The 27,878-nt window shown below is 37.2% G+C and overlaps 1 protein-coding gene and 1 pseudogene across 3 annotated transcripts in view; both read right to left on the reverse strand.

The window, feature by feature from the left end:
* HECW2 (HECT, C2 and WW domain containing E3 ubiquitin protein ligase 2) overlaps positions 1–27,878 on the reverse strand; it is a 390,019-nt gene that overhangs the window by 220,818 nt on the left and 141,323 nt on the right. The window lies entirely within an intron of this gene.
* LOC306655983 (high mobility group protein B2-like) lies at positions 13,205–14,146 on the reverse strand (annotated as a pseudogene). The gene has a single exon. The product of its transcript is annotated as a high mobility group protein B2-like (transcript).

The raw sequence follows: 27,878 nt of genomic DNA on the forward strand, positions 1-27,878 counted from the left end.
GGGTTACCATAGTTGCAAATCTATTAATCTGAGTAATTTCTACCATAAAGTTGACTTTATACTTTTAGTGCTATCTCTTGAATTAAAAGAACTTGGATTGATAGGCAAGATACTCTATGTAAAAAGAAAATAAAAATGAATGAACAAGTCAATTTACCCAGTTCAATGGTACTAAATCCAGTATCACTCTTCATGAAGTTAACATTTCTCTTTTCTTATGTACTGTTGGCAATTCTGACAATATACCCCATAACTATTAATCTCCAACCTGTGAAACCTAAAATACAGGTCAACATCTAATCTACTTTCATTTCAGAGGATTCCAGCAAGCCATTATTTCTTTATAAACTCAGTGAGTCAAGTACCACATCAGTTTCAGCAAGAACTATAAATAATTAACTGCTCACACATTGCAGTCTAATAAAAAATGCAGGCTGCACATAACTAAACTATTTTCCTGAGAGAAGGAAATAGGCCAGCACCTTCATAGCTCAAAACCACAATAAATGAACTACTGACAATTATTCTGCTCTAGAAAGAAGTGAAAAACATATATGTACAGCCCAACTGTTTCTTTCAAAATGACCTCTATCTAAACAGAGAAACAGTTTAGCATAGGGGATAAGAGAATATGTTGGTGGATAAGAGAATAAGCTCCAAAGCTCAATTTCTGGATTTTGGTTAGGCCTCTACTACTAATTCACTCTGATTGTTGACAATTTATTGTAACCACATGTGGTCGGTGGCTCCTAAACGACACAGACAGATCCAAACGATGGACATGCCCCAGCTTTCAAAATGGCTTGATTCCCTTTGAACTCACTGCCATCAGAAAGGCCCTCAGTGTGGCTAAGAGAAAAATATCATTGAACTAGCTGTCAATGATGTGTGAATAACCCAGAATTCCTGAATCCTTCGGGGGATTCTGTTTTTGCATTTCAGCATAAAGATGCCTCTTCAGCCAAATCTCTCACTGAAGGAATCATTTAATCCTGTTAGAAGAAAGCACCCATCTGAGGAAAGGGTTTTCTAGGTAAAGACTGGAGAACAGGTGAGTTGAAACGTCCCAGAAATTCTCAGGATCTCTCTGAGCTTCTTTTCTTCTACTTTGAAGCTGTGCAGCCTTCAAAAGCAGAAGCAGTGCTGCTGTGGGGTTTGAGTGTGTCAGGGCCAATGAGATGAAAGGGTAAAAGGACAAGGGCTACCTGTATGCTTCCTTAACACTCAATGGCACTTACTTCAAGTGATTTACAAATATGTTATTTATATACGTAAATAACCCATTCAGACAATCTCCATAAACAAAGTATATAAAGAATCCAGGTTATTCATAAGTCCTGTGTTCACAAATCAATAGTGGCATACACTTAAACTCCACCCTGACTCAATATATTCATCTACTAGTGGAGGTGACCTGAATGTATCATGTCAAATTGTTGTAAGGACTAGAAGTAGCATGGGTGAAGATGTCCAGGAAAAAGTCACTATTGTCATTTTAGTAGGCAAATGATATAATTACTGAATTAATATATTATTTCATTTGGGGTAGCTCTAAGAGCTTGGAGAGAAGGACCCTTGGATGTGGAAGATAGGTAACAGAAAACAAATGCCAAAGACCAACTTTATATATTAAAGTCTCTACAAGTCCTACCTAGGGCTGGATGACCCTGTACTTGAGAGAGAACACAGTCCATCCTTCCCCTGCTGTTCCTACACACAAAGGCTCCTGGCTTCCAAAGCCCAGAAATAACTGCATTAGGTGTCACAGACCTCTCAATTGGAGCTCAAGAAGAATGGATTTTAGTGACATGAAGAGAAACTGTCAATCAGGAATAGTTCAAAGAAAGAACCCAAAAACTTGGAAACAGTTTGGATATAAGGGATAAAAGTGAGAGAGAAATTAGGATTCGTTTTTGCATTTTCAATATAGGTGACAACAGAATTCCAGAAACATTGACAGAACCGAAGAAGAATTTGGGGGGAGTTTTAAGTTAATGCAATAGATCCAAGTAAATATGTCTTGAAGACTCATCTGAGAGTGGGACTGAACTGCTGATTAATATGGGGCCAGAGATAAAACAAATATTCAGATGCAAGTTTTCATTCAATAATTACATTAATGTTGATTAAAATATCCACATGTATTCCTAAAAGGTGCACCTCATGGTTTAAAAACTTCTTTCAGATGTCTTACTTTCATATAAGTTGTGTCAACTTGAAAAAGAAATAACACTGGAATGTCTATGCCTAACGATGAGGAAATATTATCAAAAGTGCTTTGGAAACATTAATTTTTCCCTTACAGAAACTGTAATTTCTTAGAGTTCATGTTTCCATAGTAAATAAGGTCAAACTCCATGCAAAAAGGAATCTGGGAAGTGTGTAAAAGGGGGGAAAAAATCAAAGCACTCTAAATTTCATAGTCAACATTTTAGTTTATAGGGACCTTATTCAATGCAGGTGAAGATCAGTGCTATGCAAACAACAGGGAAAGAGCAGCTGTACATTTTCTTCTACTGAAACCTATGAATGCTCAATTTGCTCTTTAGTTTCATACCTATGCCTTCTGCAATAATAAAGACAATTTTTCTTCAGAAAACTATCCAGGTACTCTGAAATTCTTTAGAAGATAAAGAAGATGGTAACAGAAACTGACTAGTATGTACTCTATTTAATAAACTAAAAGCTAGTCCTTCAAAGTTCCTTAGAAAATCCAGCCCTCCCACAGTAAATCTTTGCTGTGGCTATCTATTCCATTCTCAAAGGATGCTATTTAACATGATGTAGCACTGCCTTAAAACAAAATAGCCAGAAAAAAACCTCATTCTTCTAATTATGATTAGGTCTGCACTATGCTGCTCTCTCAGATAACAGACGTCTGCCTAAACAAAACCAAAACCAAAATCACTTTTCTTCCCAAGGTCAAGAAAGATTTAAGTACTAAGCAAATTGTAAAACGCCATAGTATACAACTTCATGTCTGAAACCAGCAGGTTTTGTTCGGAAGATACAGGCAGGAGCAGATGACAAATACTCTAAGCAAGTGTTTTTATTTAAAATGTGTTTGCTAAAGAATCTGGAGGTGAATGTCAATTTACTAAACCTCCCCTGAAGGACAAATACAAAAAACAATGTCAGAGCATTTTTATAGACCAAGAAATGCATCCTGGACCAGATGCATAAATAATACTAATAATAGCAACTAACATCTCTTTTAACCCTTTGAATTCCCCACAAATATATAACACACACACACACACACACACACACACACACACACACACACACCTCTATTCAAACTCCAAGTGTTTTTTACAATATAAATGAGATGAACAAAATGGGAGAAACTCTATTTACAGTCAAGAGACACTAAAGAAAACATAATTTACCTTCCATAGCAAAGATGTGAGAATCTTGGGAGCCAGAATAGGAATAGACAAGACAGTGGAACAAACCGGATATACCTTTTCAATGTACATACATGAATACACCTCAATGAATCTCCACATCAGGTACAGCTACAAGACTGGGATCCTAATTAGAATAAGTACACTCCATGTTTGTATAAATATGTCAAAATTGAGTCTACCATCATGTATAACTAAAAAGAACTTAAAAAGAAAAAGTACACAAGAGCCCTCAAAAAAAAAGAAAAATGCTTAATAAATCTAAAACACACACACACAGACACACACACACACGCGAACCTGTCCCCAAGACGACCAGGTGGCATCTGAGATAAGGATAGTCGACACCAAAGTCTCCATGAAAGACCCTCCCAGGGACTTCCCCTGTGTCTATTAAAAGAAAGCATTTAGAGGGCCATTACCTAGGTGTTTGTCATAGATAATCCCATCCAACTGATTAACTAGTAAAAGTGTGCTAGTAAAATGACTGAGAAGACCTGAAAAATTCCTTCTGTACAATCGACCAGGAAACAAGAATTTCACAGAGACCCTGGGTAGCTGTAGTAACCCTTCACTCCCTCTTTCCAGGTGGAAAAAAATATGTAAATGGAGAGGATCCCCTAAGCTGCCATTCTTAAGAAAAACCCTGTTCTCCTGATACTTTTACCAAATAATATGTTTTGATCCACAACATAAAAACAAACCACTTATAAATTTGGAAAAGGGATATAGACAAATAATTTTAAATTCCAAAACTTGTGAATTTTAAGAGAATAAGTTTCACAGTACTCGCAGGATGTGGATTTAGCTTTAAATCACTGAACATACAACGAGAGTAACAGAGAAAATAATTAGTATTTAATTTAACTCTTTTTAGTTTTTTAAAATTCAATAAGGCTTTTAATTCAACTTTTTTGTGGACTGCAATAAATAATTCACAAAAGAAAAAAATGCACATCAATAATCATATATCAAAAACAAAACATAATTTTTGTGCCTTAAAATATAAACTTTTAAAAATAATAGGATGCAAAAATAAATAAATAAAAATAAAAATAACCAAATGCAAGTGAAAGTTAAGAAAACAGGAACTCATATAGAGTTAAGATGACAATTTTACAAAGTTTTCTTCAGTCTTGGATATTCTCACACCCTCGGAGCCAGTGATTTGCTTCCAGGGCTACAGCCCAAGCAAAAAACAGCAATGCTCATCACAACGTTATTCCAAGCAGACAATAAGTTGAAAGAAAATAACTTTCGAACAATGGAGGAACAGCTAGATTATGACATATGTACACTATAGACTACTTTGAAGCAATGAAAAGTATATTTTTGCTGTGACATGAGAACTTACTCACCAGGACATAATGTTAAGTATCAACAGATACTGTTATATACATGATAGAATTAAATTGTCTTAAGAAGACACATTTTCGGTAGTCTTAGATAAGGAGATTAAAAATAGTTTTTTCTCCTGATACCCCTTTTTTGCAAATTTTCAACAAATAATATGTATATAACCAGAGTAAATTATTAAAAAACACACTATTGATATGAAAAGATGATTCAAACTTACTCATTGCAACAAACAGTTGTCCTTCAGGAATTATTAGTTTGTTGTAAGAGAAAAAAAAAAAAAAAACCTCCTCTGATAAACTAAAAAAAGGGAATTTACTAGAAGGATATTGGGTCACTTGCAGAATCAAAACAACTGGGGAAAAAATGAGCCAAAGCTCATTTGGGTTACAGGAGCCACCAGCATCAATCCACCCACACATTTATCCTCTCCCTGATGCTGCTCAGGGTAGACAACTGGGCAACAGAATCCAGGGACTTCTGGGGAAGAGGAGATGGAATCTAAATGGACGATAACCAAACTAAAGGCAGCTGGAGAGAAGGGATTCCTCACAATGAAGTGAGCTAGTAAAAAGGAAGGAAGTCAGTTGTTTAGATGAATAGAAAATTAATTCTGGACAAAAATAAAAAGAATCTACAAAACACCAACTCCAAAATTACACACCCTGAAATATGTGACAGAAGAATAGAGGTCTCCAAGTATGGGAAGAACTTTTTATCTTATTAATCTCAACGGTTAAGGATAGGTTGTCATGACCCTTACTGAAATGATAACTGATAGCCTAGGTGTCGTTTTTTTAAACATTAATCTATACCATCGATATGGTATTAAATTAAGAAGAGTAAAACTTCAAGAAATATTTTTAAATGTCACACTAGATTAGGAAAATGGAAAACAAAATGTCACATATTTTCACAACCACTTAAAAATTCAAACCTATTTTTCAGTAGACACATGAGTTTTGTGATATATAGAAGGGAAGAAGAGAGGGAGGGAGGGAGGAAGGAAGGACAGAAGAGACTTTGCTTTTATAGCAACTACTCTGGTGGTCTGCTTGTTTATTACCAAATACTGACAGGTTGTATGGGAGAAGCAAAATCAATTTATCTTAAATTCATCCCCTTTGAAAGATATTAAATGCTGATTCTTCATACAGAACATAAATTCCTAGTTACCGCTTGTTAAAAACTGCTAGGAAAGAACAACTGTATTTAAATGTGATTGTTTGTTCCATAAAATACTGGAGGTCATAGCTTTAAACACTAATAATTCTATCATGTACTTTAAAGCAAGAACACATTTTTAAAAATGTAGTTCTCTCTTTCCAGTCCCCTGACCACAACGGCACTAAGCCAACTCGAATCACTTCATACCTAGATCATCTCTCCTTCACAGGTTGTTCTGACCCTAATATTTCCCCCCGTCAATCCACCTACTCCCTCCCAACAGCACTTTTTCAGTGACAACCTTCCCAATCCAGTACACAACACAATTAAAGGACCATGATGTACATTAACAAAGGAGCAGGGCTGGGACCATATTCAGGTAGGGTAAGCAGGGCAGGCTTCTCACAGGCAGTGACCTGACTCAGCTGCTACCTGGAGGTAGCAAGCTGTTGAACAGTCCAGGTGAAGGTGGCATGCATTCAAATGGTGGCTCCAGGGCTGTGAGAGAAAGCAGAGGGGGGACCATACAATCTTCCTCCAGGCAAGCTTCTCTCTTCTGCTGCCCCTGAAAATATTTAGCACACTGAGCATTACCCAGGCCATTCTTTCTTCCTACTCCAACTCCAAGACCTAAGCAACTACTCTCTGAAGGGCACTCAGTCAGAAGGTAACATTCCTACATCTAAGTCCAGTAGGTCAGATCCTTCATCTCCCCTGCACTTCACTGTGTCTTGTATTCTCATTATGAATCATCGTGTCTTCTCTTACCAGATGATAAGCTCTTTGAGGACAAATGAATGTTACGTTTTTCTCTTACATATTATATCCTCCTTAAATAGTGTTTTTCAAATGAATCAATGGATGGATGGGCTAATTCCTACTAGAAAACAGTGCAAAAGAACCAATTTGACAATATGAATAAATGTTCACTTTTCCTTAGCATTAGTCACATTTGCCATCTGAAAAGGATTTTTTGATAAAGTACCTACTGTGATTTGAAAAGCCTTTGGTTGCACTCCAGAAAGAAATAAAAATCAAACTACATGGAAAGCAACTGCCCTCTTACACTGCAAGGTCAAAGTGCAAAAGTCAGTAAAAGTTAACTATCTGGAATAATCATCAGGGGTTGGAGTAGCTAAGAAAAGCCTACTGAGAAAGGTTCAGCTAGACCTAGAGAGATATGAAGAGGCCATGGACGTACTGCACATCAAAGAAGGAATCCACCTCAAAAGTGACGAAAGGCAGAAATTAGCTTTCTTTGCCATTATCTGGTCCAAGCCACTATGTCTCCTCTGAATAAACAATTTCCTCCTTCCTACTTCCATACTGTATTTCTTGCTATCTAGTCTCAACAAAGCATACAGAGTGAGCTGTTCAAATCTAAGTCAGACTACAGTTGTTCTCTACCTAAAATCCTCCAGTGCCCTCTTATCTCACTCAAAAAAAGAGCCAAAACCCTAACAATGGTCTACAAAGCCCCAGGTTATCTGACCCCAAGTCTTCTCTGACCTCCTCCACCAACATGGCCACCTATGTTCATGCTACTCTGGTTCCACTGCTGCTCCTAGATTGTTCTAGCCACACTTGACCTCAGGATCTTTGCGTCTGCCATTCCTTCTGCTCTTCTCAGTATCCACTGTGTTACTTCCTTCAGGTTTCTACCATATGGCACCTCTCAGTGGGACCTTCTCTGACCACTGACCACCCTGTGGAAAATTCTAATTGCTTCAACCCTACCAACCCCCTTTGTCCATTTTATTTTTCCTCCATAGTACTTCTCATATTCTATGTACAGCATAACATATTAGTTTGTTAACTGTCTCTCCCCACTGAGATGTATGTTTCATGAAGAAGTGGAAATGACAGACTTCACCTCTAAGATGACTACTACCTACATGGTTTCATCAGTTGAATGACTACAACACCATTTGTTTTAGTCAGTTTTTTCACTGCTGTGATTAAATGACCTGACCAGCACAACTGTAGAGGAGGAAAAGTTTATTTGAGGGCTCACAGTTTCAGAAGTTTTAGTTCATAGGCCAGCTCCATTCCTCAGGGCTTGAGTTGAAGCAGAACATCATGGCAGAAGAGTGTGACAGAAGGAAGCAGCTCACATGATGATCAGAAAGCAGAGAGAGAGTCCACTCTCCAGATTCAAAATATATACCCCATAGCTACTCCCCCAATGAACCACTTCCTCCAGCCACACCCTACCTGCCTCCAGTTACCATTCAGTTGATTCCATCAGGGATTAATTTGCTGATTAGGTCAAGGCTATGACCCAATCATTTCTCCTCCAAACCTTCGTACATTGTCTCACACATGAGCTTTTGGGGGACATCTCACATCCAAACCGTAACACTGTTCCATTCAATTAAGTCATCAAAACAATTTTTTAACTTTAACACTATAGTAAGATTCATTATTGATTTCACTAGTGGAGTGGAGTGATTGTAAATAGAGGTTGCAAACACAAGGGTTAAGTTTCAAAGTCTGAGATTCCCAGCCAATGTTTACCATTATGACAGAGGATAACAAAAAATATGTTAAAGCAGGGCAGGGAGGGAGGGGTCTGGAATCAAAAAATAAGGAATCACATGAGGAAAGAAGTCACATGTATGTCACAAAAGCTGAGAGCCACACCTGCCTAACTGTTGAAGTAAATAATAGTTATCCAAAGCTGAAAACATGTGACGCACTGTCCTACTCCAGGAATACAACAACCAGAGTCCATTCTCAAGGAAGGGACTAGACTAGAAAAAGAATGAATACAGTTAATTAATGATTAATAAATTCCCAATTCATGAGATTCCCAATGATGCAGAGAATCATCTGGAAGAACTAAAATTAAAAATTAAATGAACATCAATCATCATCAAGAGAACGAAGAAACTGTTCTTTTCAATTTTATGATCCTACTTACTGACTACCAATATAACACTAACATTTTCAATTTTTATTTATTTAAAAAGCCTTTTTATGTAAGTAGTCATTGCCAGTTCTACTATACTAGGGGGCTGAAGACAAAAGCAAAGAATATCACAAAATAATGAACTAAAGATTTGAAATTAATCCAACCTTTCTCCCACACGATAAGAGTCCTTCCCTGTCAGTCACATCTCTGTCATATGCCCCAACAATAAATTGATTGCAAAGAGAAACTGCATGAACTGCTACAAGATTCAGAAATTTATAAAAGTTAGTAATGTGACTTTGAATCACATTACTTACTTAAATCACAGACAAAAACACTAAGAAATAAGGACCTGGCAAAATCAGAATAAATTGACGACCAAAGGAGAAAAAAAAAACAATAATAATCTGAATACCACAGGGTTGAAATGAAGCAATGAGAAGGTCAATAGAGCCCTGGAGTTGTTTTTGAAATATGACTTTCTTTATGATTGTGCTGAGAAAGCCAAATATCCTATTATGCTATCATATAATTTCCTTGAAAAATTAACTCCTTCAACTCCCCCAAAATTTCAACACTTCACTTGTTCTTTGCTCCTTCTAATAATTAGGTCATTTATTATTATAATCTAAATTTTATTTTAGATGAAATAAATAATCAAACTGCTGGGAGTTTGTCAAGATCAAACCCCTTTTCCCCTATTTATTTTTAAAATTTGGCTTCCTGATGTAAATGCATTCTCTTTGAGAGGTTTGCTTTTCTGGTATCTCCTACCTGTTCTCAGCTCCCATCCTCCATCCCCATGTTATCTCCACATGGAGCTACTAATCTTAGATTTGATTTCCAGATGAAGTCATTGGGAGCCTCAACTGAGACCAACTTTTAGGTCATTAAATTTCACTTCTTTTCCCATATGCCATGGCTTCTTTAGGCTAGTCAAATCCTGACTTACCAAAGCTTACCAAAGCTACATCATGTATGTCTTAGTCTGTTTTCTGTTGCTATAACAAAAAACCTGAGACCTGGCAATTAATTTTAAAAAATAGTAGTTTATTTGACTCATGGTTCTGGAGGCAGGGAAATTCAAAAGGAAGGCACCAGCACCTGCTTAACAGCCGGGGAGAGCCTTCTGGCTACATCATACCACGGCAGAGAGATTCACATGATGAGACAGAGCAAGCATGCTAGCTCAGATCTCTCTTCCCCTTCCTACAAAGTCACCAGTGCCATCACTGAGGCCCCATCCTCATGTCATTTAATCCTGATTATCTCCCAAAGGCCTAATCTCCAAAGACCACCAATAATTGGGGATTAAGTTTCCAATATATGAACTTTGGGGGGACACATGCAAGTCACATTATGTCACGTTGGTTTAATCTAGTTTCCCAAACTTTATGGAGAAAGCATAATCAACTATTTAGAGGTTTTAAAGTCAGTACCTTAAATATAGGAGCCAAGGAGCCTCCCACTGCCAGCACAGAGCTCCTGAACTCCTGATTTGCCTTGTTGCATTTCCACACTTTCTCATTCTCATTTTTGGTCCACCTGCTGGGAGTTTTGCAGATATGGAAAGTAATTGTTTATTTACTTGTTGTGAGTCATAGATTTATTTTAAATCAACTTTATAAGACCATAATAGCAATTTCCCTCCTTCAAGACATTCTTGGTGGATCTGGCAACTGATTGATGGGCAAGCATAAAAAGGGGCCCACAGCAGGCTTTGCAGATGGGAGCCCTTCCAGAGGAACTCCATAAAAACCACATTCTCTCTGCCCTTCCCCTTTCACCTACCCATTTTTTATAAGAATAATGACTCTTTGAGTGAAGTATGCCAAGTACACGAACACTTTGTTAAAGCAAAACTCTTGAGACAAAAAATTTTCTGAAATAAATGGGTTTATTGAACTGGCACACATGTAGCCAAATGCTTGATCCTTGGATCAAATTCCTGCAACTACCAGCATCAGGGTTAGGTAGGAGCTGGAAAATGTCTGCTGGAGCAGAGTTTAGGGCATTTTTTTTTACCATGAAAATTTGGGAAAAGAAGACAAGTTGTTGATATGGAATCCACATTGGCTATAGATAAGAGAGGTGCAATTATGGAAAACAGGAAACGCTCGGGAATAGGAGGGTGGTCCACAGAAGAAGTAACTGTTGCTTCTAAATGGGTTGGGGGTTGACAGTTCAGAAAGTTTACATGTAAACAGGGAGCATCAGACCTGCTGGTGGGCTGTGATGGGATGAAGTCAAGGAGTCGATATACAATCAGAAACACAAAAAAAGTATTTTTCTCGGTTTCACCCTCAGCTGATTAACTGATTAACTTCTCTTATCTCTTCTTCTCCCCAACCTCCAGTCCTCATAACTGAATTTAGGACATCTTAGAAGTTTTCTTTTATTACTTTATGCAGAGAAATCCTGCAGTGACCTGAGAAGTGAAGGTCTGCCTCCCATGTAGGTTTCCATGGCACTCCACTATGTGTTAAAAGGGAAACAGTGATGGTCCCTTAGCCTAAAGATAGGGCCAAGAACAGGAAATGGGTGCTGCCTGCCTAAGCTTCCTCCTACCCCGTGCTCTGATGCACCACGACTGACGCTCGGGCACCCGAACAGTTCTCCAGCTGACTGCAGAGCTACAGGTGATATTTTCTAATACAAAGCAACTTGGTCATCTCCACCTCTTCCCACTAGTTTTGCCCAGTGCCCACTGCAGCAGCAGAAATCTGTAACTGTTCATTGACTGTGGAATGAATGAGAACACATGGATGAACCAAGGTTTGAAGTCAAGTGAATGATTAATATAGAATAGATAATCCTTGCAAAATAATGATAAAAGTATTTAATTGGATTATATAGCAGATAAAGCTGTATGACTGTAGGTAAAATTGGTAATTTCTAAAGAGTCTAAAAAAATTCCATTTGTTTCAATGAATCACATTATTTTTTAACTCATTCAATGTATAGTAATTGGATTCCAGCTCTCAAATTCAATGTACTGTAAGAACTTTCATTTTAATTACTTTTTTTTATTGTAAACAAATAGGGTACATCTTGTTTCTCTGGTTGTACATGAAGTAGAGGCATACCATTTGTGTAATCATACATTTACATAGGGTAATGATGTTTGATTCATTCTGTTATTTATTCCTTCCCCCCACCCCTCCCATCCCTCTTTTCCCTCTATACAGTTCACCCTTCCTCCATTCTCGGCCCCTCCCACCCCCCATTATGTATCATCATCCACTTATTAGCGAGATCATTTGTCCTTTGGTTTTTTGAGATTGGCTTATCTCACTTAGCATGATATTCTCCAATTTCATCCATTTGCCTGCAAATGCCATAATTTTATTATTCTTTATGGTTGAGTAATATTCCATTGTATGTAACACACACCACAGTTTCTTTATCCATTCATCAATTGAGGGGCATCTAGGTTGGTTCCACAGTCTGGCTATTGTGAATTGAGCAGCTATGAACATTGATGTGATTGCATCACTGTAGTATGCTGATTTTAAGTCATTTGGGTATAGGCCAAGGAATGGGATAGCTGGGTCAAATGGTGGTTCCACTCCAGGTTTTCTAAGGAATCTCCACACTGCTTTCCAGAGTGGCTGCACTAATTTGCAGCCCCACCAGCAATGTATGAGTGTACCTTTTCCCCCACATCCTCGCCACCACCTATTGTTGCTTCGATAAGTCGGCTTAGGATCAGACTTCCTTAACAGGATTCCCATAGCACAAGAAATAAAAGCAAGGATCAATAACTGGGATAGATTCAAACTAAAAAGCTTTCTCTCAGCAAAGGAAACTATCAGCAATGCGAAGAAAGAGCCTACAGAGTGGGAGAATATCTTTGCCACTCATACTTCAGATAGAGCACTAATCTCCAGAATATATAAAGAACTCAAAAAACTCTACACCAACAATACAAATAACCCAATCAACAAATGGGCTAAGGAAATGAACAGACACTTCACAGAAGATTTACAAGTAATCAACAGATATATGAAAAAATGTTCAACATCTCTAGTAATAAGAGAAATGCAAATCAAAACTACCCTAAGATTCCATCTCACCCCAATTAGAATGGTAATTATCAAGAATACAAGCATTTTAATTATCAATGAGCAAAATGTATTCAAAGAAAGAAATTCATTCAGTTTATAAATAAAATTAAATTCTTATTTTTGCTTAGAAAGCTATACTATTAAAATTAGAAAAATATCATGGTCTTAATAATCATTTCAAACAAATTAAAATCTCATTAAGTTGAAAACAAGATTTAACTGTTTTTTAATATACATAATTTTATTACAAATTAAAAGAAAAAAAAAAACACAAAATGCAACATCCTAAAAAACCCAAAATTACTACTGATACTAATATCTACCAGTTTGCTGTGCTACCATACACAAGGAATTAAAGAAACCATTAAATATTTAGGAACATTCAACATCAGAAGCTTTAAAATCTAACTGTATGTAGTAGCCCTTCAAAATCTACCATCTGCATTTTTAAAAAAGTATTTTCTCTACAAAGAATCGTATCAACTATACAAAAATCTGTACAGTTTTTATAATGAAGCTAATGTTGAGCTGCACCTCCATTCACATTCTTAGCAAAACAGTTGCCTGAGCACACACACACACGCTCCACACACATCATTACAGGACAGCCATTTATTCTTCATCCTCCTCCTCTTCCTCACCATCTTCACCCTCCACTTCCTCTTCTTCTTCCTCTTCATCTTCTGTTTCATTCTTCTTCTTTGAGCCTGCTGGCCTGCCAGGACCCTTCTTTCCTGCTTCACTTTTGCCCTTAGCATGGTATGCAGCAATATCCTTTTCATATTTCTCCTTCTGCTTAGCTGCTTTCTGTTCGTATGGCTGTGTATCTGTGGCTGACTGCTCAGACCACATTTCACCCGGTTTTTTTTGCAGTATCCCCAATGGACAGGCCTGGGTGTTCACTTTTGATCTTTGGGCGATGTTCAGAGCAAAATAGGAAGAAAGCAGATGGTGGTCTCTTAGGAGCATTGGGATCTTCCTTCTTTCCTTCTTATCACCTTTGGGAGGAACGTGATTTTTCAACTCCCTATCATGGTGAGCTTTGTCACTTTTTGCCATATCTTCAAACTTCGACTTTTCCTTTGCAGACATGGTCTTCCATTTCTCTGAGCATTTCTTGGAGAATTCAGCGAAGTTGACAGAAAGGTCCAGGTGTTTCTTCTTGTGCTTTTCCCAGCAGGTCTGCAGAAGAAGGCGTGTGAGGACATTTTGCCCCTCAGCTTGTTGGGGTCTCCTTTACCCTTGGTGGCAGCCGCATTCACCTGGTGGGAGCTTTTTCTCAGAGTCCCGCAGAGCGGCCAGATCGGACAGAGAAGCTTCCTTCCCTGGGCTCTGGTGAACTCAAGATTTAACTATTTGTAATGAGAAAAATTTTTCCAAAAGCTATGCATTTATCCATGATCTCATTAATCAATGTTCTCATTTAAAGAAGGATTACAGCATCAGACAAGAACCTACCCTCTCTAATGGCAAGTCCTTCTGTCATAAAGCATGGGTGACTGGGATTAAGAAGAGAAGAATCATATGTTTTAGCACTTCTCCTCTCCTCCTCTAAGAGGAAGTGCTTCCCCACCGCCTTCTGGAAGTATGAGGGCCTTGGCAGACAGCCAGGCTGAAGACCAGAGAGATGCTGTGAGCTTCCCTCCAGCCTCAACCCAGTATGCCTGGGACAAGGCCCACGCTGGGCTCTTCCAACACTTTGCTCTCTGCACAGGAGAGTCTGGGTTAGGTTGTGTCACAGTCTTAAAGAATCCTTCACAATACACTAGATAAGTCCAAAGGCCTACTACACAAAACCTAGATAAGGGGTGAAATAAGAAAAGAAGAATCTGAGTTGACCTATAAAACATGGTGCTTAGTCAGAGAGAAACAGAGGAAGAAAGACAGGAGAAAAAACTGTGGGGCTAAGTATAGAGAGCATTTTTTTCCTAGGAGATCAGGTGAGGAAGAAGGAAAATGGAAGAGGCAGCTACCAGGAATATGACAACAGGGAACACATTCAACTACTATTGTCCAATCCAAATCCACTGATCATAACCCACCCATGGAGAGGAGCCCAAACATCATATTTTTAACATGTTCCCCAGTTGATGCTGATGAATGCTGAAACTTGCAAACTGCTGACATAAGAATTCACTAGGTAATATCTATATTAAGCTCCAAGAAAGACCAAATTACAGATTCTACCTCCCTAAGTATATTCAAATTTGTTCAACTAATTTTAAAAGAACCATGAGTCAATAGAGAGACTACAATCTTCTTAAAAATTTTTAAATTCTATTGCCCATAAAATTTCAAGGGACATAATTATTTAAACTTAGTGAAAATTTAAATTCACCAGATTTTATTTATTTAGTAAAAAATATGCATGGAACAGTGCAGTATTACATTAAAAAAAAAAATGAAAAATGCCAAGAAGGACTGCCAGGGAAGGGAAGAAAGCCAAAGGTAAAGTTTATACTCAGAACTCAGGTCGTTCACTTCTGCTCAGATGCTAGAAACAGGACACCAATTTGTCTCTAACATCCCAACCACAGTTACTAGATCCCAGGCCTATTCCACATATCCGCACGACAAACACAAATGATGTCCTGGTAAAGAGACTTGAGAAAAATATTCTCCGATCAATCTTCATGATGTTCATGAAGTACATTCATCATTCTTATATGTACATTAAGTAACATTGTTACCATTTTTGTGGTATCTCATTGGTTTTACTCCAATAGCACCAATTCTAGGATTTGCATACACAGCTCAATAATGCTCTAGCACTGTGCTGTCCAATATATGAACTCCTGGCCACATGTGACTTTTGAGCATTTAAAATGTGGCTAGTCCAAAATAAGATATGCTGGAAGTATAAAAATGGACACCAGATTTTAAAGACTTAAATAAATTTAAATTTAAATTTTCGTCTTTTGGATTTTTGGTTTTATTTTGATGTTTCGTGCTGGGAAACCAACCCAGGGACTCCTGCATAGCAGGCAAGCGCTCTACTGAGCTACATCCTCATCCCAAATTTTAAATCTTAAAGTCAGGTCTAGGTTTCATATTTTTGAAGTTGTTTTGTGACAGGGTATCACCATGTTGTCCAGGCTAGCCTTAAATGTGGGATCCTACTATCTCAACCTCCAGAGTAGCTAGACTTTATACTTTTTTAGTCAACTTTTTGGGAATATAATTTCTTAAAATGAGTTTCTTTTAAGAATTCTGGAACAGAAAATCCAAGATAATGTCCCCTCACAGAAATCAGGCCCTGAATATTTGACATGTGACTAAGGATTTTGTCCTTTCATGAACATGAAAGAAATATGTGTGCTCATTCAAAAGGCTACTCCTCTCTGCATGGAGACTGGTGGTAGGAGCATTCCTGGGCAAGCTCTTCCTCAGAAAACAATCCTGGGCTTTGTCTATACTTAGCCAAATGAGTGTCAGACCCCAGAGCTCCAAGGAAAACACATGGACCTAATGTATTTTCAGAACATGGCTTAACATGGGGTTACTGTCCCATGAAATAATCCTGATTTCAGCAAATCAATTCTAGGACTAGAAAAATCAAAAAGATGAGAGCTGGGGGTGTAAGTCACTGTAGAGCACTTGCCTAGCAGGTGCAAGGCCCTGAGTTCAATCCCCAAGACTGTAAAAATAAATTAATAAATGAAAAGAAGTAAGACTGAGCCCCATCCACAAGGATCAGTGAGAACCTGTGATAAAATTGTGACCTCCAGCACCACTAGCATATTTTTGGGAGATTTGCCTTATAATAATAATATAGTAGCTATATTATATATAGCTATAATAATTATAGTTCTGTTTTGAGTAATGTGTTTAGGCAAGTCAGCAAGATCTTGATGTGTCCTTAGTCTGACTATATAGACTCTGTAAGAAAAGATAATCCACTCACATAGAAAGGGAAGACTTTAAAAGAATGCCGGTGACTAAACTAGCTTTAAACATGTGTACCGAAAGTCTGAATACAAAAGGAACTGACTAAAGTACTTCAAACACCAGGTGAGACAGGCAGTGGAGCACAAGCTGTGGGAAGTTTTTATATCAAGCTAAGACTGGGGGCGGGGGGCGGTAAGCATTCTCATCAGGATCCACATAGATGATCCTGAGAGAAACATTCTGACTGACAAAAGATATCTGATTTTAATGACATTTGTTGATTTTAAATGTAACTTAAAATATCATCTGCTTTAAAGTTTAGTGCTAATTTACATTAGTTTGAGTTCTATTTTTATATAAATTATATTACAGAAAAGTTATGGACGCTCAGGACGCTCAGGTCAACTAGGGTGAGGTCTGCAGTTTAGAGCTGATCCAAAGCTCGTTAGTCCCACCTCATTACAGCACACCTAAGTTTCTGGAGCGGTTTGGGAAGAGGGAATAATAACTCTTGGAAGCTAAAAGTTTAAAAACAAAATTATGACACTAAATCTCCCTAAAAACTCCATATAAAACTGCTTCAAATTCAGAAAGCATGAAGCCAAGTTAAAATTTGCCAATCTGATTTTATCACAAAATAAGAATTGGGGGACAGGGAAAGAAATATATTTATAGGGTGTTTTCCCTGGTATAAAAATAACACACACTCACTATAAAATTCAAAAATAGATGAGAAAAGATAAAGAAGAATCTAAATATCACCCATAAGGCTAGCACCCAGAGATAACAGCCCACAGCATTTGGGTCTATAAATACAGGCATAGCTATTCAGATGTATAGATGAGATGAGATCATACTACAAAGCAAAACTGTTTTGTAGCCTGCTTTCTACACAAAGCCAACACAGGCACTCATGTTAATAAACAAAGAAGTGAATCATTCTTTTTAATAGCCATTAACATGACATTATGTAGTGCAGCACAATTTAAACAAGTCCCTAAAGATATGGTTATTTAGATTATTGCTACAAATTGTGCTGCAAACATCCTTACATTTTCATTATTACACACGTATCTGATTATGTCCTTAGGATAAGTTCTTAGATTCTAAACTATTGACCAGTGTTCCTAGATTCTTTTTTAGAAGGGCGGTACTGTAGCATTCCCCACCTCAGCAATTACAGAAGAGGAGGCTATTTTCTTCCTGATATCTTCCTCAATGCTGAATGTTTTCCATCTTAGGGGCCATGGATAAAGTAGCAGGTGCTAGAAGTCTATAGTTAGGTTCAAATCCCACCTCCGCCTGAACTAGCTCTGTACCTTTGGAAGGACACTCAAACTTTTCTGCAGATTTCTGTAAAACAGGAATTGTTTCATTGCATCTGCCTGAAAGGGTGATTATGAGAATTAAATGAGTCAATAAAATACCTGACACAAAAAGCACTCAATAAGTAAGTCCTCTTATTGCATTAGATGGTATACAACCCAAAGGTAAAAACAAATTTCCTGTTTGGGGTTTAATTTACATTTATTTGATTCTTTCTAGGATTGACCATAGACCCTATTACTTAGATTTTTTTTCTACATTTTTATTGATGCATTACATTTGCACATAATGGTGGGATTTATTGTTACATACTTACACATGTACACAATATAACTCCTTTTATTCAATTTTTATTAGCCATTTTCATTTCCTAGGCCTATTTTTTAATCACAAGTAATAGTGATTTGTCTTTCTGACTTGTTTGTCTGAGATAAGTGCGTAGTTTAGAACTTCTAAAACAAAGGAGAGTAATACTAGTAGTAGTTATAAATAATAATTACAAATCATTATTATCTCATTCATGACTTCATGGTAATAAAGCATTTTAAATATTTCAAAATTACATAATATGATAGTATTGACAACTTCTATTTTGTTTTAATAATTAGTCCTTTAAATACAAATCCTACATCGTTTCTAAACTGTGGCATTCTCTTTGGGGGAAAATTACCTCAATATTTTAATTTAAACAATCTTTTTTAGTACTGGGAGTACAAGGGATAAAATTTAAAAATATTACACTACTATTTGCAAGCAAAATGAATAATATATTTTGTCCAATGACAAAATAATTTATTCTTGTTAATTAAGTATATCATAAATAACAGGAAAAAATTTAGACCACTGAAACCAAAATATTGAGACTTTTACCTTTAAAGGATACATCTTGGTCTAGTACTTTTGATTCCCTATATTTTCATCTTAAAATAGCATATAAATTTCAGAAGAAAGACTCCATTTCTCAAAATGACCCCTATAATCTCGACCCCTGAGAAGGAACGTGAATTATTTCTAGATATGAAAGTCTTTATTATAAATCAGGCCCCCTAACTGCTAATTCTCAAAATGAGGTATACTAAAGTCACAAAATATTTAAATATTATTTTTAGTTTAAAAAAAATTTATTAAAACTCTATAATAAATCAAAAATTCTTGAAGATTTTCCCCTCACCATCACAAAATATATGATTGTCTGAAGTTATAAATCTAATATATATATATATATCCTGTCATCTATTTACTTTATCCCAGCAAGGGCAATATTACCACACCACTGGCTCCCACTGCCTGTGCCACAGGGCCTTTCAAAACCCCTTTCAATAAACAGAATGCAAATGGCACTGTGGGAGCCATAACTGACCATTTGTCCTCTAAAAGAAAGCCGGGAGAAACCTCAGGTGTCAGGCACTGCAGAGAGTTTGAACTTGGGCTGGCTAAAGATTGAGAGATCACTGCAGTCAGCAAATAGGAGTAACCATATCCCAGCAAGTGGTGATAGGGAACAAGGAACAATGATACTTAAGAATGACCAGATTGAGCAGATGGTCTTCCTGTTTACTGCCCTCATGGGACACTTAACTTGAATAAGGATGAGCATGGCTAAGAAACTGGAGTTACTCCTCTACAGAATGTCCGGAATGTCAAATAATGGAAATTTATTGGATAAACACACAAATTCAACAAAACTAGCCCTCAGAGCACTTAGAAAACTTTTCAATAAATGATACTGCAAATTCAAGCAATCCAGTTTTCTTTATTCTTTAATACACCAAAATATCTGCTACGTGTATTGGTTATTCACTTGGAAGGGCCTAAAGATTCCCAAATAATAGACTTCTTGGTTCATGTGTATGTATTTCTGGGATTCATATTCCTATATCAAGCTCTAAATAGCCAAGGAATATCTGAATTAAGCCTAAAAAAAATAGAAAGTATCTGAAAAAACATCAGTAGTGCCTACTGAGCGGATATGGTATAAAATTAAGATAAATGTTGAGCTACAGACATGCTTCAGAGAGACATTAGATACATCAGTCTCTGCTCTGATGTCATAAAGATTTTATCATGTCATGTCTCAACATCTCACTAGTGCTTCACTTTTACCCAAAAAATTTAGGATGAAAAGAGCCCTCAGATAGAATCTAGCCTAGTCCATTAGTCTGTGAATGACACCACTGTCTCGCTTTCTCAGTGCTGAATGACTTTTTCCAAGGTGAAGTACCTTATAAGTAATGGTCCTAGAATCAGGACCTAGTTTCTTAATTATGTGTCCCACACGATGGTATTTTATATCTCCACTATATTCTGGTACAAATTATCTTACAGAGTTGTTCAACATATTACCGTATGAAATCTTTGGAAAGATTTTCTTTTTAAAAAATTATACTTTTTAAGTATGTGTAGATTTCTCAGATATTTACCTTCAGAATAATACTGTCTACAAACTAGGTCAGAAAATCCAGAAATAAAATAAATTCTCTCAATCTGATGACAGCATTGCTCCACAACTAACTTCTACTAACTGTGACTATACCTTAGGTCACCTAATCACACTGGGCCTTGATCTTCTCACCTATAAAAATGAAGCGGGCTATATTATCTCCAAGATATCACCAGCTCTCCAAATTTTACCTCAGAGATTCGTTTGCAAAACAATACGCTCATGTCTCCCACTTCTGTTCTCTTTTCTGTTATTGAACAGTCAAACCCACTGTTACCGTGAAACCTAGAAAGGCCAAATAGAATACCTAGGAAATATGACAAAATATGTCAAGGTGTTTATATCTAAACATTGTGGTATTTGATTCAAACAAATAAGCAAAAAGGACAGTAGACACAATTCTTAAAAGCCACCATGGTCTAACAAACTGGGAACTACTTCTCTCTCCCATTCCTTCCTCGTGGCCTATTATATACAATAACTGAATTGCCCAGGCTCTGACAATGAAAAGGTTTTACAATGCCTGGAGTATCTGGCTTGAACTGTTAGTACACACACACACACACACACACACACACACACACGTATGTGCACACACAGTCACAGGCACACACACATATCTCTACCCAAGGGATGAAGATCTGTAGCTTGGCATTATTGAGGCAACTCATAAAACTCTCAAAAGCCCCAGATGGAAAACTAAAAGCAGATGACAAAGTTGACAAGTTTTGTAAACCCACTGATCTAATAACCATACATGTAGATGACTAATTAACTACTAGCTGCTTATTAAGCATTTATTATATATCCAGTACTGTGTTAGGCACCGCAGATTATATAGAAAAAGGAATGATTCAACCCATGATCTCTGACTGCTTACAGTCCAGTTGGATAGACAGCATTAAAAAAAAAAAAAAAAAAAAAAACAATCCAATACTGCAAACAATTAAGTGTTAAATTCTGTATGTGACTGATGGAGAAGTTCAGAGAAAAGGAGGGCCAATTCAGTTCAGATTAGTCAGGAAAAGCATTCCTGTGATAGTAACACTGAGCTGAGCTGAGTCTTACAGCCAGAGAAGACTTAGCTGAACAAGATGGGAGATGTTCTGCGCTGGGAGGAACACAGGAATGAGTTTAGAAGTTCAAGCGAGTCTTAGCATAAAAAGAAAATAGTTAATGGGGGAAAAGTTCAGATTAGAGTATAGAGTATAAAGGAATACATTGGAGTCTGAAGAAAAACTAAGTTGTAGAAGTATAGTGAGGCCAGAGTAGGAAATTCTAGAACAGCAAGAAGAGGCAGTCTTGACACATTAGGAAGCAGAGAGCCACTACCAGATTCAAAAGAACTCAGAAGAGGGAGGATTCAACATTCAACCTAATTAAAAGACCACCTTGTCTTGAGAAATTACTTCGAATAAAGTTAAAACTGGAGTAAACTGAATGAAGATAAAACACACTAAAACTTAGGGATACAGTTATCTCCAAAATGTAAAAGGAGAGCCTTGGAATGCATGTTCAGTCAGGATCCACAGGCCGGTCCCTCGGGCCTCCGCTGCCCCAGAGCAGAAGAAGCAGAACCAAAACTGCAGACACACTCTGTCCTGTGGCAAGGATGCAGCAGTGGGTAAACACCACATAATTACACTGCAGCCTGTCATTTCAAGGGCTTCGTAGAATACCACAAGGCCCTCGGGCATACCCCTGATCATACTAATCTAGAGACTCCTGAGTGGACATGCCACCACCACACAGTCGAATGAATTAGATAGGAAAGTATTCTGAGGCAAAATACCTGAACTAATGCTAATGTTGGCCCAGCTCCCTCCTCCATCTCCTGCCCAGTCTATAAACCTGAGGGAACAGATGGCAGAGATAAAATGGCCCTCATTTAAAGATGAGTAATAACAACACAGATAAATGCACCAAAAGAAGACAAGAAAGGTAGCAGCAGGCAATAAGCAACATAGAAACAAAAACTTACGTCAAAATTACATTAGGAAACAAAAGAAAATGCCAATACTAAAACCATGAGCACAGGAAACTACTAAAAGTATAGTAAAATACTACTTCACATCCATTAAAGTTTAAAAGACAACAGTGGGTGTTTGCAAAGATACGGAGCAACTGGAATTCTCTTACACTGCTAGTCAGAATACTAAATGGTGCAAACATATAACGATTCTATTCCTAATTAAGAAAAATAAAAACCCATATCCATACAAATAATTATATATAAGCTGGGTGTGGTCACATGTGCCTTCCCACTACTTGGGAGGATGAGGCAGAAGAATCACTGGTGCCCAGGAGTTTAAGGGCAGCCTGGGCAAAATAATGAGAATTCATGAAAGAAAGGAAAGAAAAGAGAAGACAAGATCTTACATATAAATGTTCCCTAGCGGCTTTATTTTTCTGTATATATGTATATATTCTATATGTGTATATATGTATATATTCATATATTCTATATGTTTATATATATAAATATACATATATATAAAGACATTTAGGCATTCAGGCATAGGTGAGAGTTCCTTTTTGTAACATAAATTGAAACATCTTAAAGAAAGATTAAAAAGTTTTAACAACGGCTGGGGTTGTGGTTCAGTGACAGAGCACTTGCCTAGCATTGGGTGAGACACTGGTTTGATGCTTAGCATCTCATTAAGATAAACAAATAAAATAAAGGCATTCTTTTCATCTACAACTACAAAAAAAAATTTGACAAAAATTTAAAAATAAACAAAAAATAAAAGTTATAACAATAAGACCTAGATTGTAATTTTGATGAAATGGTTGAAATTGAATGAATGAAATTGAATGAATGAAATTGAAGCCATATTGAAATCTATTATATAAAAGAAATTTATGAAAATATGGGGAGAAGAGAAAACAAAAGAGGAAAAATATTAATTGAAAATTATATGCTAAATTAATTTTCCCAAATAAAAATAAAATTAAGGACATCAGATGTTTTCATAGACTGGTTTCATGCATCCTATCATATTTTTCCTCAGTGCAAATTCTATTATATGATCAAGATGACAAAGACATCTCTGGATCCATTAATAGTACTTTCCAGATGGTCAGTTCCTGGTAATTTTTTAATCAGGTCTTAACCAAATAAAATCTTAAAATTTAATATCATCACTCCTTCCCAGAAACAACCAAAACAGGCTTCTTTCTTACTACCAATAGGTCTCCCTTGAAGGCTGCTTACTTACAAAGCAAATGGGTTTGAATTTTTTAGTAAATGATAAATTTACAAATTTCTGAACCCAACCATAAACAACCTCCCCGTCAAAAAAAGGAACATGAATAAAATGATTTTTCATCACACATAAAGTTTCTGAGTAACACTGGAATAAATCAGGTCAAAACAACTCTACTTTTTCATCTCAACAAGGATAAGAAAATAAAACAGAAGGGGAAGCCTTAAGGGAGTGACCTAAGCAAACAAACAGGCATGAGCACCAGACTAGGGAATCCAGCTCTCACCTACTGCTCCCCCCTGCTCCAGGGAGACGCCAACACAGGAGGAAAATGCCCCACTCGTACCAGCAGAGAAAGAAGCTGCAAATTCTGCCATTCCTCAGTGCAATGTTGCCAGGGCCTCTGAGTCCTGGTATCAGTTGGACTCATAAGTTCTGTAGTCACTAGTAGCAATTAGTCATGGGGTATGGAATAACCCAGTGCTGTCTTCCCTAATGTCACCAGTAATAGCACATGGCCGAGTAAAAAGCGGGTCTCCCCTCCTTCTCATGAGATTAGAAGGAAAGAAAAAGTAGCAGTGGTTATTGTTAACAGGCATGCATGCTACCAGTTGTACTGGTTAGCCTGGGTTACTGAATGAGGGATGAGCTGTCTGAAAAGAGAAGAGAGATGCCTTAGTGCCTAGCATATTTGGGAAGAAGATGAAACGGATCTAGGATCCAAAAGATTCGTCATGTGAGTCAGGCCGCACGCCACCCACTACCACCCCCCACCCTGCAATAAAAGAAAATAAAATTTGCAACTGCAAAGGGGAATTTTAATAGAAATGAAAGTTGAAAACTACGGGCCTGGGTTTCTTCAGAATACTAATGGAGCCTGGCATCAGTGTGCATTATGACTAAAACTGTAGTAATTGCAGAGAGAGTGCTAATTTTTTCATCATTGTTTTTAACATGCTTATATAATATTCTATTTTATATTACAAAGTGAAACCACTTCCAAGATAATTAAATGAACTGCCTGATCCCTTTGCTCTTTGAATTCTATTAGACAAAGTAGTTCCTTGCCACAGTGCTCCTCACCCTGAGACTTCCTAAGGTTTAACCTGACAAGGCCAGTCTGTCCAGTGATGCTCCTTCCTCTGAAGATCCAAAGGGGCACCTGAAACCAACCAGCCATGTTCATTATCGGGGCTTCACATCTACAGGGGAAATAAAAATCTAACTGAGCTGAAAGCTTCACCTAAAGGACTTTGTACTATTTTGAGCTACTTCCCCATCCTTCCTCCTCCCTCCTCCACCTATAAAGAGTCAGGTCCTTTTATTTTACTTTCAAATCTGTGCCGAAGCTTTTCCGAATCTCTTTTCCAGTACTTTCCAAGAGGGATACATTAAGACTGCCACCCACTTTGGGGGCCATTATCATCTCAACTGCTTCCAATTTTGTTCTGGATCTCTCAACATGAAACATTAGGAGAGCGGCACCTAAGAAAACACATGCTGCCACTTCAGCACCAGCTGTTACTGCCTCATTTCAACTCATGCTGTAGGCCTTTAACACCCCCCAGAACTCCTACGTGAAGAACTGCACCTTAGGTAGGAGGCAAAAAATTAGTATAGGACCAGGGCCCCCTAATAATGCAGGGTGTTAGAATCATATAATCTAAGGTCCATCAGTATTTTTGTTTTGAACCCTTATACTAACCATAAAGACTCCACCAAAATGAGAGCAGGCCCTATTTCCTTTCAAGACATCAAATGACAGGTTTTTGGTGACTAAGCTCAGACATTCAATCCACTTTTCATTACAAAACAACCAAGAAAGAGAAAGAGTCAAAGGATAACCTGAAGTATAATTCCCAGGATTTGCGAACAAGAGGCAAAAACACAGTCCCTCATTAATCTCACTGGTCACACTAAAACCTCCAAGAATTCAGGGGAGCCAAAAGGTTACTGCCATGATAATTTTTTAATGTGTATGTTAGGGAAAAGGATGATAAATCTCCAAATAGGTTAAGATTGCGCGCTTGTAAACCATTCGCTTAAAGGAGAGGCAAGTATTTGTCTATAATCGGAGAGGCAGTTTGATGAGCTCCTCAGTGGAAGAGGAACAACCCCAGCACGGCTTTAGAGTCAGCATGTTTTATTTCTTACTAACAAATTAAAGAATTTGGCGATAATTTTTTTTTAAGCAGATGGATCGGAATATTTTGGGAAATGCTAAGGGGCTGTTTGCTATTGCTTTTTAGAACCTCAAGGTTTAAAAATAAGATTTTGGCTAATGTAGTCTTCTTCCAAATTCAGCAGTGTTTATTAAAGGCAACAGACATTGCTTTAACTTTCTTATCTAGATTGATCTGTGAAGTAAAAGCTTAAATTGGGAATTAAAGTTCAAATAATTAAAATCATGCTGGAATCAATTTCCTTAGTCCTCCAAAGTTTAAAGAATTAATAAAAAAATAACCAGATGCCTAGACAAAATTGGCTCAGCCTTCATCAAAAATTTTAGGTCACCCTTGAGGTGAATTCATCATTTCTTCTGCTACTTTTAAGCTTACTCTCACTTTAGAGAAGTTGCCTTATATTTTACTTTGTCTATGATAAAGATTTGTGAATGTCCTCTAAAATACCTGTGCTCACATTAAAGTCAAATGAATTGGCATTTCCTAAATGTGCCAGGCAAACCCCTGGCCACTCTGGTTGACCATTGATCCAAAAGAACATTAATGAAGATGAAGCTTCTCAGTTTATTACTCTAAATTACTTTAGCCTTGCTCAATTCCACTGGAAACACAATGGAATTATTCCATTTTCTTTGGCCCTTTCTTTAGATCAATCATCCGGCCAATATTTATTAAACAATCTGGTCTGTGCAATCCTTCCAAGAAATTACTTTCATAGGCTATTCAAATATATAGCTACAAATCTTTGTACAGATCCAATACCATAATCTCTTAATTGACTCTCTTAACATAGTATCTTACAAGAATTTTTTAAAAAATTTTTAGTTGTAGATGGACACAATATCTTTATTTTATTTATTTATGTTTATCTGATGCTGAGGATCCATCCCAGTGCCTCACACATGCCAAGCAAGAGCTCTACCACTGAGCCACAGCCCCAGTTCGAGAATTAAAAAAAAAAAAAAACTGAAAAGCTAGGCTAATGGCTAATAATTCTCTTCACAACACCCATATGCCAGGAGAACCCAGTGATCAAATAAATAGAACCTCCCCACTCTACCCATGAGCCTGTGAGGGAAATCATGTTATCAAAACCGATTAATACTTGGTTTGTGAGATTCAGGTAATGTATTCAAAAGTGGGGGAATCCCTTTAAGCAGCAAGTTGGAGCTGGCTCTATCACCAGCTCAGGAGCCATCTCTTCCCAACCACAAATTGCCAGCTGAAACAAGCCACGATGCACGTATTTATACTTGTGTGACTTCTCTCCAAATATTTCCATTTTCAAAGAGTTACCCAAATCTATCCTGTTCTTGGGTTTAGATAGTTGAAGGTTAGCTAGCTTGAGTTACTTTTTATGTTAAGAAATGATTACTTGTAAGAAATAGTAAAACCTTGTAAAAACAAAAAATTATGAGATTTCCAGCTCTAGGGGAACTTCCAAAGTATTCAGAGGGCCAAGACATGGGAAATAAGAAGTAGGTGCATTCAGAACTACCGTTTGGCAAGATGGATGGACAACAGAAATCCAATCATTTGAAACCACATCCAGGAGAGTTCAGAGAAAAAAGAGAAGTGGTATTGGAAGCAGATAATAATTGATGGTTATGACACCAGTCACCTAGAAAGAGTGGAAAATACAAAACAGATAGAAAAACAGGTAAAAGAATAAGGTGAGTTGAAAATGAACCTTGGGCCAGAATAGGGTCTCCTGCAGAGCCAGACAGGCCAATGGAGCTACTGAAGTTCTATGAAAAAAGTGATAAAGAAAAAACCAGAATGAGATAATCATCATTACCCTACGTACATGTATGATTACACAAATTCTATGACTCTACTTCATGAACAACCAGAAAAACAAGTTGTACCCCATTTGTTTACAATGAATGAAAATAAATTTTTTTAAAAAAAATAATAGTAA

The sequence above is a fragment of the Sciurus vulgaris genome, assembly GCF_902686455.1.
Source record: "Sciurus vulgaris genome assembly, chromosome: 3".
Classification (NCBI taxonomy): Eukaryota; Metazoa; Chordata; class Mammalia; order Rodentia; family Sciuridae; genus Sciurus; species Sciurus vulgaris.